The sequence below is a fragment of the Protopterus annectens genome, chromosome 5.part1 (assembly GCF_019279795.1).
Source record: "Protopterus annectens isolate FY-2018-M chromosome 5.part1, PAN1.0, whole genome shotgun sequence".
Classification (NCBI taxonomy): Eukaryota; Metazoa; Chordata; order Ceratodontiformes; family Protopteridae; genus Protopterus; species Protopterus annectens.
Window position 1 is genome coordinate 510,428,118 of NC_056736.1, and position 12,605 is coordinate 510,440,722.

At 39.0% G+C, this 12,605-nt stretch overlaps 1 protein-coding gene across 2 annotated transcripts in view; it reads right to left on the bottom strand.

Moving 5' to 3' along the window:
• GRPR (gastrin releasing peptide receptor) overlaps positions 1–12,605 on the bottom strand; it is a 1,477,698-nt gene that overhangs the window by 992,758 nt on the left and 472,335 nt on the right. The gene's annotated exons all lie outside the window — the stretch shown is intronic.

Sequence of the window (12,605 nt, forward strand, 5' to 3'; positions counted from 1 at the left end):
TCCTGTTATGCACTGATTTTTATAAATCATTCGATGAACCTGAAGCATCCTTCTTGTCTTCCTGTCTAATCTATCCAACACATTTTTTTTCTTTGCCTCCTGTAAAACCTGCTGTGTGTCCTTAGAAAATAGGTGCTTTAAGGGTATTAAAATTATATCATCCAGGCAGTTGAAGAGATTTCATTTTGGGTTTATCAGGTAACCCTTGTCTTGTGTGAGTAACTTTAGTAGGCGGTAATTGCCCTTGGCCATTTTCAAAAGAATGGAGAACCACTTTTGCCTGGACCAAAAAGAGGTTACTGCAGTTACCTTTGAAGAGTCCTTCTGAATGTTTAGAATGATCTTGGATATTAGTGAAAAGGCATATAGGTACATTCCTATCCAAATAAATGTAAAAGCATCTGTCTTCCAGGCCGAACTGCAAGGAATCCTGGAACAAAATCTGTGTAGTTTTCTGTTCTGGTTGGAGGCAAACACATTTCTTTGAGAAGCTTCCCACAGTCAAAACAGTTCCTGGAAGACCCCTGCATTTAGTTTTCCTTTTATGAAGGTGTATATTGGTCCTACTCAGTTTGTCTGCAAGAATGCTTTACTCTGACAGAAAGCAAGATACATAGTGGGTGAGGTTGTGCAGAGTTGCTACATCCCAAGCTAGCATGGCTAGTCTACCTCCTCCTCCCCTCCCTCATTTGTTTATGTACTACATCACTGTGACATGGTCTTTGATCATTTGTAGATGTTCTGGAGACCAGTGATAGGTGTATAGAATTGAGAGCATTTATTACTACCAACATTTCTTTGACATTTATATTCTTTGGTCTGATCTGTTTATTCCACAGACCCTGAACTTTCACCCTCATGAATACAGCTCCACGAGCAATGTCTGAGGAGCCTGTTATAGACCACGTAAGAGCAGGAAGGGGGAAGGACAGATCAGTATTGAGCGATATCTGGGCACTCCCCCATTGTAACTCCCTTTTTACAAATCCCAGAATTGGAATCTGAGAAGTTAGAGGGGGCTCTGATGCTGGGACCAGACTGTTTTAAGGAACCATTGTGTTTTCCTGATGTCAAGTCTGGCCAAAGAATCTTGGAAATCATAGAAGCCACAAAACCTACTAACTGAGAAATTCCTTGGCTGAAGCCATTAACTGATAAGAAGTGATCAGGAATTGCTCTGTTTAGAGGTCTACTGTGTCCTGAGAGAGAAAAAGTGCTTCAACGAATATATCTAGAAGACATGCTAGAAACACTGTCATATGAAAAGGAATGAGACAACTTCTGAGTGTTCACCTGTAATCTCAGACTGTGATGCAGATCCCTTACCCTGGCAAGAGACTTGTGACATTTTGAAAAACACTGCAAATATAAGACAGTCAATTCTCCTTGCAACCTGCCAGACACTTTGCAAACACCTTGGTAGATAAGCTAGTGGGTAATGCAGAGAAATAAAAATGTAAGGCATACTCAGAAAATCTTAAAAATGCTTTTAATCTGTGAGAATATTTTAGTTGGTATGGTATGATAAGCATCTTTTACATCTAATGTTTCTAGAAAACTGAAAGAAGGTAACATTGGAGGGAACATTCTGAGCTTTGGGAGTTTGATAAAAAGGTTGAGAAAGGAAAGGTCTGTAACTGGTCTTCCAAGTTCTTTCTTTCTTTGACATCAGAAAAATTCTTTAATAAAATCTTTTCCTTCTTTAATTTGGGCATTGGTTCTGTGATGCCCAGAGTCAACATATGCTGAATGATTGAGAAAATGTTTGGTTTTGTAGGTTTGGAGTAATCTCCATAAGGGGTCAAAAGGATTCACTGCCTCATCTGTATCCTTGCTGGATGGTTCTCAGTACTCATTTGTCATGAGACTATCTGATGCCACTAGGGTTGCCACCTTTTCAAATGCCCAAAGTGGGAAATTTTTTGTAGAAACATGAGATTTTGCATGACAAATCATACCCACAGCCAGTGCAAAGGACATAACTTCACCTTTTTGCCAAAATAAAAGCTTATTTTTACAGCATTTATGTTGCTTATGCTATGTCATATAATATTTATGGGTTTCAGATACAAAATAACTGTTTTATGCAACTATTTTAGAAAGCTTAAGAAATATATTTTGTCTTAAAATCTCAGGACATTTGCGATTTTTTAGGTTTCTTCGCAGGACACAACTGCCCAAAGTGGGGCCGTCCCTTGCAAAGAGGGACAGGTGGTAACCCTAGATGGCACAGAAGAAAATGAAGAGCTATACTTAAGATTTAAAGGATTGCTGGGGACAGGGATTTATGGAAGGGGCAGATATTCAGTCTGACTTTTTGGACTGTCTTTGGCTGTGGGAGTCTCTTTCTTTTACAGTCCTCCTTGCCACTGGTTTTTGAAAGTCGGTTTGACTGTAACTGGCTTAGACTATTCACTTTGTTTCCTGTAAAAAGGCACTAAAGTGGAGGAAATGTCTTTCAAAAAGGAGAGCTGAAAAACCTGTGCAACCTCATAATCACCCCTTTTTTGTTAAACCTTTTTTTAGGATTGTGATAGCAGAAGGCCCAAATAATATGTTTGTCAATGAGAGAATTTAGAATCACAGCTTTCACATCCATGGATAGATTTTGTGACTGTAACCATGCAAATGGTCTCATAACTGAACCAGTAGCAGCTGCTGTTGATACCACATCAAAGTCATAAGAACACTTCAAGGAATGTTAGATAACCTGAGAAACGCAAACAGTCAAACAATTCAGAGAAGTTCTAGTCTCCAAAGAAGGAAAATTAACAGTTAATTTCTTCATATTCTCAAAACAAATCTGGTATACATTTTAACATGTAAGACTGGCAGTTTAACATTCTGAGGGTTAATACTGCAGAAGAATAAACCTTCTTCCTGAATTTATCAAGGCTTTCCTATCCTTATTAGAAGCTTTTACAAAAGAAATCACTGCAGGATCAGATTTGGGGTTAGAAAATATATATTTATTAAGAAGAGATACCTTATATAATCTGTTTGATTTTAAAAGACTGAAGGCAGAGTGTTGACTACACTGCAAGCTGTTAAGAAAACATCTTCTGATGCTGGTAAGACAGGTGGAACAACTGCAGGTTGTGAAAAATCCAGTTGTAATCATATTTTTGCTGAGAAATGGCAATTTCATGTTGTTCCCGCTGAAACAAGTCTTTCTCTTTGGAAACAGTTTCAGAAAAGATAACTCTTTTAAGTGGTGGAAATCTGGCATACCACTTTGCTCAGAATCAGTCTGATCTGCCTAGGGAAAGTTGAAATCTCCTTCCAGTCCTGTCCCTGTTCTTCTGACTGGGAATCGGTGTCAGAAAAGAGGGAAATCTTTTCTTTTAGTACTCAGTGAGGAATCAAGAACTTAGAGGTAAGCCCTTTGCAAAGTCTAATAGAGACAGAGTAAGCCAAATTTTTATAGTTCTTTACCTTTTTTAGGAGTCTTCCCTAGAAATAGACCAACTCAAAGCAGGGACACTTGCTGAGGGTTAAGGCGCTGTAGATCATCATGAAATGGACATGCTCAAGGACGTAAGTGGACCACTCTGTGGAATCCTTAATGTCAGACACAGACTTGAATGAGCGAGAAGACTCACACAATCCTCTTCTGAAGATATCACCTTTTGCAAGATGATTGAACTGGAGATGCAGAGGGGATCTTGGCCAACTGAACCACACCCCCAGATGAGGAAGTGCTGTTTGAGGCTTAGACACAAGAGTGCAAGTCTGTGTAATTGTCCACATTTTGTAACAGGCAAATTTAAACAGTCAGCCAATCTAAACTCATGCAGGGGAGCTGCCTGCAAACCATTTTTCAAAACCTAACTTGCTACCCTTCCTCTTACCAAAGGGAAAGAGAGACAGCAATCCCAAATGAAATTACATAAAGCAAGTCACTCCAGATTAGCTGAAAAAAGTCAAGTCCCAGTTGAAAAGGGAACTTCATTGTGGACGTCTGTCTGTCAGTCAGAGCTTGTGCATGAATAAGCACAATGCCAAGTAATATTCCTCACTTTGTAGCAAACATCTTTAAACAGCCAATTGAAACCCATACTGGGAGCAGCTTAGAACAACCACATGTTCATTGCAGTGCCTGCTCATCTTTGTCTCTAAGAGCAAGCTGAAATAGCAGTCTAATGTAAAATTGCCATATTCAAGTCCCAGAAGTCCAGAGGTCCCAAATTAGCTGAAAACCCCAGTTCCAACTGCAAATGGGCTTAATTGTAGAAGTCTATAATGGTTCCTTTGAAATAAAAATTAAACCTGGAACCCCAGCTAACCATGGAATATTCAGAACTAATCTTAGGCTAACTTCCTACTATTGAGGGATAACCTGGCAAAATTTCAAGCCACCATAAATCATGAGAACACTGCTGCTACATGGAGTTGTTCACAGCAACCCTATATAAACATGTTAATAGCTGCATAGAGGCAGCTGTAGCCGCCAGGAAGAAGTCCAGAACTAAATCAAAAAACAAGCCACCTTGGTAGAATCACAACATTATTTCATTTTTATTTATTTTATTTTAAATTTGTTAACTGGGTGTGTTTGACTGAGCCGAAAAGGTCCTTTTTCAGCAGAGGCCCGGGGAGGAAAGCTCCACACAGAAAGATTACAGATACATGTAGATATTTAGACATGATCAGTATACACACAAATTACAATAGACATGTTTTTACAGTGATATACAGCACATCAACAGTTACAGTGGAGTGAACAAACAAGAAAATATTAATTTAAAATAAAGGTAATTAATATATTTGTGGTGTATAGCTGAAATTTGGAACATAGGTAAAATACATACATAGTACACAGGTACAGTACATACATTGTACATTAGCCAGTGTTTGGTGAGTAAGAGTGAAAACTATTATCAAGTACTCTAGGTTTATTATGTGTACCTTATCCACTTTCACTAGCCTGGGGAGCAGTCATGGCACTGCCAACTTTGCTTGAGATGTTGTCTAATGAGGTTTTTAAAGTAGTCTTTGGACAATGTGTTTTGTATGTTAGTGGGGAGAGAGTTCCATTTTATTTAGCCACTGAACTACTATATAGTGTGTCTCCAAAGCTATTGTAGCTGTTGGTGACTTCTAGTAGTAGTTTATTTGATGATCTAAGAGGACTTTAGGCTGAGTGATGTTGTACTAGGTTTTTGAGGGCAGGACACTTATTGGGAAGGTAATAGAATGACAGAGGCAGGGCTGATTGTAGGTTAGGAGGTTGGGCAGTTCAAACCAGTGGAGCTGTCTCAAAGTAGTAGAGTGATGATTTCTATATGAGCAGTTTGCAGCAAAGTGGGCAATTCTGTTATAGCAGGCTTCCATTTTGCTTAGTTCAGTTTTGCTGAGATTATTCAGAATGGGAGATGCATAGAGTAGGGTGGACAGAAGTTGGGAGCGAGCAATGGCTGATCTTGTGTTGTTGGTAAGAAACGGTTTGATACAGTAGAGTGATCCCAGTTGGACATGTACTTTTTTAATAGTTAAGTGTTGAGATGACTATCAAATGTTAGGTGGGAGTCTATGGTTATTCCCAATAGCTTAGCCTGTGCCACTGGAGCAAATGGAGTAGCATTTGTGGAGTAGATAGTGAATTGACTGTTATCAGTGTTTTTGTTAGAACTGGTTATAATCATAAGCTGAGTTTTCTTTGGATTGAGGATAACTTGGGTTTTGGTAAGGTAGTTTTCAATGTCAGAGAATGCTAGTTGAGTTGTTTGCAGGAGTGCAGGAATATTTTGTGCAGTGCAGATTAAGGTAGTATCATCTGCATACTGAATGATAGATGCATGCTGTGTGGAGGTATGGAGGTCATTTGTGAAGACTGTGAATAGTAGTGGTCCTAAGATAGAACCCTGTGGGACTCCGATAGTTATGGGCAGCTAAGGAGAGAGAACATTTTCCCATTTCACAGCTTGGTACCTGTCAGTTAAGTAGCTTTGGAACCAGGTAGGAGTGGAATTTGATAGGGGATACTGGTTTAGTTTGTTTAGCGGGATTTGGTGCGAGATTGTGTCAAATGCTTTGGACATATCTAAAAAAAGAGTTGACACCTGCAGGCCTTCATTTTTGAGACGGTTTACTGTGTCTGTGAAGCAGAGGAGGGCTGTAGTGGTACTATGGGCAAGTCTGAAACCATGTTGAGTAGGTGACAGGATGTTGTTGCCTAGGAGATATTTTAGAACCTGGGTATGGATGCATTTTTCTAGGATTCTGGCCAGGGAAGAGTATAGCAATGGGTCTGTAGTTATTAAGTTCAGTGTAGGTCCTACCTTTATGTATGGGTGTAACATAGGATATTTTCCAGAGTTTGGGCACATCATTTTCAACAAACTGATCTGTTTATAAGAGTGGAGATTGGGATAGCAATAGCATCTGCTGTGAGTTTCAAGAAATAGCTGGGGAGTAGGTTGGCTGCTGTTGATGAGGTTTTTAGTTTGCAGAGCATGCTTTTGATTGAAGTGGTGGAAATTGTTTTGAGGGTAAATCTTCTATTAGTGTTATTTGTGCTGGGGGGGATAGTGAGGTTGGAAGTGTCCTGTGATACTAAGGATAGAATTGAGTTCACAAAGAGGGAGTTGAATTGTGTTTCGATAGGAACTTTATTGTCACTAGTGGTTGGTTTGGGGATAGCCTTTTGGGTGGGTTATAGTGGCTGGTTTACATTTTTCCAACATTTTTGGGGGTTGTGTTGGTATTTAGTTTGTAATGTCATGTAGTAGGATTTTTTTGTCCAGCCTAATATATTTTTTTGCATGGCTATGCAGCTCGTGATACTTAGTTAGGCTTTGTGTTTCTTTGTTTTTTTGATAGTAAAGCCAGGCAGTGTCTCTGGACCTGAGGATTTGTTTGGTTTCTTTACTGAGTCTGGGGTTTGTAGAGGTTCTAACCTTGATTTTGCACAATGGAGCGACAGTGTCTAGGTGTTGTAGAAATGTTTTGTTAAAATATGCTACAGTCTGGTCAAGTGGGAGGATTTTTAGGGCGGGTCCAGTTACAGAGTAAAGTATTGAGGACCTCAGGAGATAAAATTTTTGTGTTTCTAGTGGATTTTTAGTTAGTGGTTTTGCATGTGCTTGTTTTACTACGTATAAGGTATATTATGTTGTGGTCACTTAAGGTGTCTGGGAGACTGCCTATGTGAGGGTCCAATGTGGGATTATTAGTTAGGACCCAGTCAAGGATGGATTCCCTTTTAGATTTTTATCACATCTAGTTGGAATTTGGACTAGCTGCTGGTAGCCATGGAGATTTATTAGATTACTTGGTGGTTCTGATATAAAGGTGAACCAATCTAGGTTGAAATCCCCCAGAGTAAGGGTTTCTTGTGAGTATGTGGAAGAACACCAAGATAAGAAGTCTTCAAGGCTAGCAGGTGTATTACCAGGTGGAATATAGATCACAATTGTGTTGATGACCTTTTTAGGGTGAAGTTGAAGTTGAAGTTGTGAGATAGTATATGCCAATTATTGGGGGAGGGGTAAGAGTTTGGTATTTGATGTAAAGTTCCATTGGACTTATAAAGTAAGACAGTTCCACCCCCTTTACGAAGTGGTCTGGCTTGTCTAATGATATTGTAGCCAGTGTAGGGAGAACTTCTGAGTTATTTATGTTTTTATTTAGCCAGGTTTCTGTTAATGCAACCATGTCTGGAGAATAGTGTGCTATTGTGTCCTGGAGTTCAGGTATTTTATTTTTGATACTTCTAATATTACTATTTAGCATTAAAAGATGGTTGGTTTTGCTGCTATTGTTGATTTGTCCAGGGATGATTAATAGGCTGTATAACACGAGCAAGAAAATCATGGCAAAAAATTAGGAGACATAGCACCCAGCAGGATAAAAGCACTCTCGCCAAACTAAATAAACAACTTAGAGGACAAATAAAGTCTGCTAAAGCTAAATATGAGGTAAAGGATAACCATAAGGCATTCTTTAGCTATATCCACAACCTCAAAGGCAATAAATAATTGTAAATGGAGCCACCTATACTGAGCCAGACGATACAATAAACCTACTGGCTGACAAAATCAGCACCAACTTTACCCCTTTCTTCAGGAAATACCATCAAATATACCCTCCACCCCACTATCACTAGAGAACGGGTCCTCAATGCTCTCCCTGAGGCTGAGAGCACTGCATCAATGGGCTCAGACAGTATCCCAGCATGCCTTCTAAAAAGCATGAAATATGACCAATCAGGCCATCTGGAATTGCTATTTAACTGCAGCCTCTAAACAGGCATTGTGCTTCATGAATAGAGAGCAGCAACAGGCATCCCGCTGTAGAAAGGTGAGCCATCTACAAACCCCAGAAAGTACAGACCTATAAGTCTCACTCATCTGATATGCAAAGCCATGGAAAGAATTATCATGAAAATGATCATTAGTGACATAGGAAACTTCTAGACACTGGACTCAACCCAGTTTGGTTTCATCAAGGGCAGGTCATGTCTACTCAATGCGGTGAACTTCTTTGAGAAGGTCAGCAAAGCAATGGATGAGGGCAGAATGGTTCACACCGCCTACCTTGACCTGTCAAAGACATTTGTCACAATCCCCCACTTGGGCACTGTTGACAAACTTAAGAGGTTAGTTACAAACCCTTATCTGACCTGGTGGATAGCTAGCTGGCTCACTAACAGGACCCAGGAAATTAGAATTGTGGAGTACACCTCTACAAAGAGGCCAGTCACAAGAGTAATCCTTCAGGGATCAGTCCCGAGACCACTCCTTTGTGGCATTTACTTCTCTGATATCAAGGCCAATGTCACTGGCCTCTGGTTGACTACATTTGCAGATGACTGCAAATTAAGAGCTGTCATTAAGTCGCCCATAGACACACATGTTCTCCAGGAAGGGCTGAGACAAACAGCTGGTGTCAGAGTCATGGACTAAAACTAAATGCTAAGAAATGCATAATAGTATCCTTCAGGAAGTCATCCACCCCTATTAAATATATTGACAACACACCCATAAGAGTTGACCCAGTAGTCAGAGTCTTGGGGACACACACACAGACAGTAATCTAATATTTGACCATCACACATCTACAGTAGTGAGGAAATCATTCTGTTGTGCAACTTATAGACAATGGTATGGATTCTAGGTCCAAGGAAGTCATTGTTCTACTGTATTGGGCATTCATCAGACCTGTCATTGAGTACATTGCTCCCTTTGGTATATACCTAACCAGACATATCCAACAGTTGGAATGTCCACAGAGATTCCTCACTAAAAGAATACAGGGCATAAGCAACATGTCCAAGTCAGACTGCATCAAGGCCCTATCCCTGTAGTCTGTCTCCTACAGCTCGTTGAGGGAAGATCTATGCCTGGCATACAAGGCATTGTCAGACCCTACTCTGATGGACCCCCTGCATATCCACAAAACAAACACCACCAGAATTACCCATTCTAAAGACTTAAGCCTTGCCTGTGATATAAACAGGACCTGCTGGAAAGAGAGGTATGTTTCCCAGAAAGTACTCCTTCTCTGGAATAGGCTTCCCATTCAAGTGAAACAGAGCTCCTCCCTAACCATATTTAAATGTAAATAAAATCAAACCAAATCAGAGCCAAAATGATGACAATGACTTTAACAGAAGATAAAACCACATCAAACAGTAAGTGCTTTCATCTGCACTGGACTTCCTCAGACTGCATAACATGATAACAACAATTTCAAACATTAAATACCCCCTTTGTCATCATTTTGGCTCTGATTTGGTTTGATTTTATTGCAACTAGGATTGCGTCAGTGTGGTTTGTTTTCATTCATATAAATGTATGATTTCTTATGTTGTAAATGACAAGGTTTCTTGTTTAAAAAAAGGAGCAGGAATTGAATAACTTATGTAATGTTGCTAAGGTTATATGATATATAAATATATGTGAAATGTAATGTTTGTTAATACAGTTTGATTACTTTTGTAAAAATGTAAATTTGCCTATGTCACAAGTGATAATTCAATAAAAGTGTTTAAAAAAATATCATAGATTATAGTAAACTTGGTGACCTTCATGCATGAACTACGAAGAATGCAATGCCCATGTGACTCTGCTGGCATACCTTTAAGTCAAGGCCATGTCTGAGTATACCAGACAATAGCTCAAAGAGGAGGAACCTCCAGCCTTTTGAACTTTTGAACTTAAATATACAGGAACCACATCTCGAACTTTCTAAGGAGGTGGATAGTTAATGAAAAATACAAAAAACAGATTCAACTGTTGTACAAAAAACGTGGTATTTTGTGCACTGTGTATATATTGTCCCTGTTTCTACAAAAGAAAAACAGAGAGGAGACTGAGGGATGGAACATACAAACATTTATATGAACTCAAAATGAAAAAATAGACTACAGCCCTCTATAAACGGATTCACTACTAAATCTCAAATTACGGAATCTCGAGACTCTGAAGCCCGATGACCAGAATCTCAAGATTCCGTAATATTGAAATTAAAAAAAAAAATGTTTTAAAGAATATGCAGGGGGGCAAGCCCCCCTGCACCCCCACACCCCCTGCAAATTAAATATACTAACTTTGAGATTGCACCACAGTGCAGTGAACGGCAAAATAGTGCCGTGCAGAGCGGAACATAAATTTTGCCATTCACTCCACTGTAGTGCAATATCAGAGTTGGTATATTTAAGTGCAGGGGGTGTGGGGGGTGCAGAGGGGCTTGCCCCCTGCATATACCTTATAAATGTTTTTTTTTTATTTATTTTTCTTTTAATTTTGATATTATGGAATCTCGAGATTCTGGTCTTTAGGCTTCAGAGTCTTGAAATTCCGTAATTCGAGATTTAGTAGTGAACCACTATAAACACATAAAATGTTATCCAGACCATGCTTTCAAATTTTGCATTTTGGAACAAATACCTTCTAATAATAATGAAAGTCCGTGGGCCTTATTACTTGAAAAACATGAATTATATTGGCAGATGTGTTTGAATGCCAATAATTGGCCTGGACTCAGTGAACATGTTTCAATAGCATGTTTGCTTAAGTTAAAAGCGCTGGAAAGATAACTAAATGTAAGGCATATATTTACATATTTTTGCCTTTATTTTTTCTGTTTTATGGGGAATGTATTCTATTTCTATTCTCTATGTTTTATTCTTTGTTGCAATTTTTTCTAAATAGTATTGACTCAGTGCTATTCACTCTGAATTTCTTTTTAGTGGCTCCTTAAAGATGATGTTTCAGTTCCTGGGGGCTTGGCCATCATGTGATTGAACACAAAATCTTTAAAATGAGTGTGTACCTCCAGCATTATTATCTGATGAAGCCCATGTATCTTTTCAATGAAAGTGCTTATTTTTCATTATTTTAAACAAGTTTTTTTTTTATTTTAAAAGGCTTCTAGATTAAAGTTCTTGTGGATTTTATCTGCAGCAGTTTGTTTCCTTGGGCCTTCCATTTGTCAAATCAAGAGTTCTAAAACAATAGCTCAAATAAAGACTACAGTCTTTCAGGGCAGTTAAAAGGTGCCAGCCACTGTTACTTTTTAAGGATGTGAGGCAGAAATGTAGCCTAAAAGCATAGTATTATGAAATGTAAGACTGTATTGAGTAGTGAGTTCTATTGACTCAGACATACTCTGAATGGGTAAGAAAATTTTAAAATGAATGATCTCAATACTATGATTTTATCCCAACACGCAACAGAATAAATAAATAATGTTCAAGAATTTTGCAGTTTACTTCTACATTTCTAAGAGGTTTATGTGAATAAGCAAGCCTCTAACACTCTTCTGTCAGTGTTGGATATGAAAAGTGTGCAGTTATTTTAAAGTAGTGAAAGTAAACTCTGCACAGATTACCAAAGAGTTAAGCTGTATGAAGGTACTAGCTAGAAATCATCTTTCTGAAATACAAAGGTAGCTTGTGGCACAGACAACATTGTTGTCCCTTCCCATAGGGTCAGCTGATTATTAGAATGACAGGTAGTATAGCTCATCTAAAAACAGTGATTGGTAGATAAGGCAGAAGCAGGATATGCATGGAGAGTGAAACACAAACAAGGTGGAATAAGTAATAGGATTAAGTAGTGGAGAGCCGGTCAGCGGCGCCGGTGGGATTAGCAAAGTGAAGGTGGAGATGGGAAAGGGTAATTTAAGGTGAGCTCACAGATATCTCAGCTTCTTTCTACAACAGATTTTATAGAGTGTGCAGACTACCACCATCATAAAGGGTAAAATTACAACGACAGTGGGCAGAGATGTGGCAGAATGGCAAACCCCTTCTCCTTAAGACCATCATCATCATCAACCCGCTTTTTTCCCATTTTTCCATTTTTCTACATGGGTTCGGGGTGTCATGTTAATTGTTGCCATCTTGGGAGGGTGGCCTAATGGTTAAGGAGTTTGCCTTACAAACACAAAGTACAGGGTTTGAATCTCACAGGGGATAATTGGTTAGGCTTAAAATGGCTTGCAAGGGCAGTTGCCCTAGTACTAATGTATGAACTAACCTATGAATCTTTCTCAATTTAGTGCTACACTCCTGCCTTCTTCGATACTCATGCCTGACTGTTGCAAATCTTTGCTCACACAATCCATCACTTCTTTGCTGGATGCCCTCATTTCCTTTT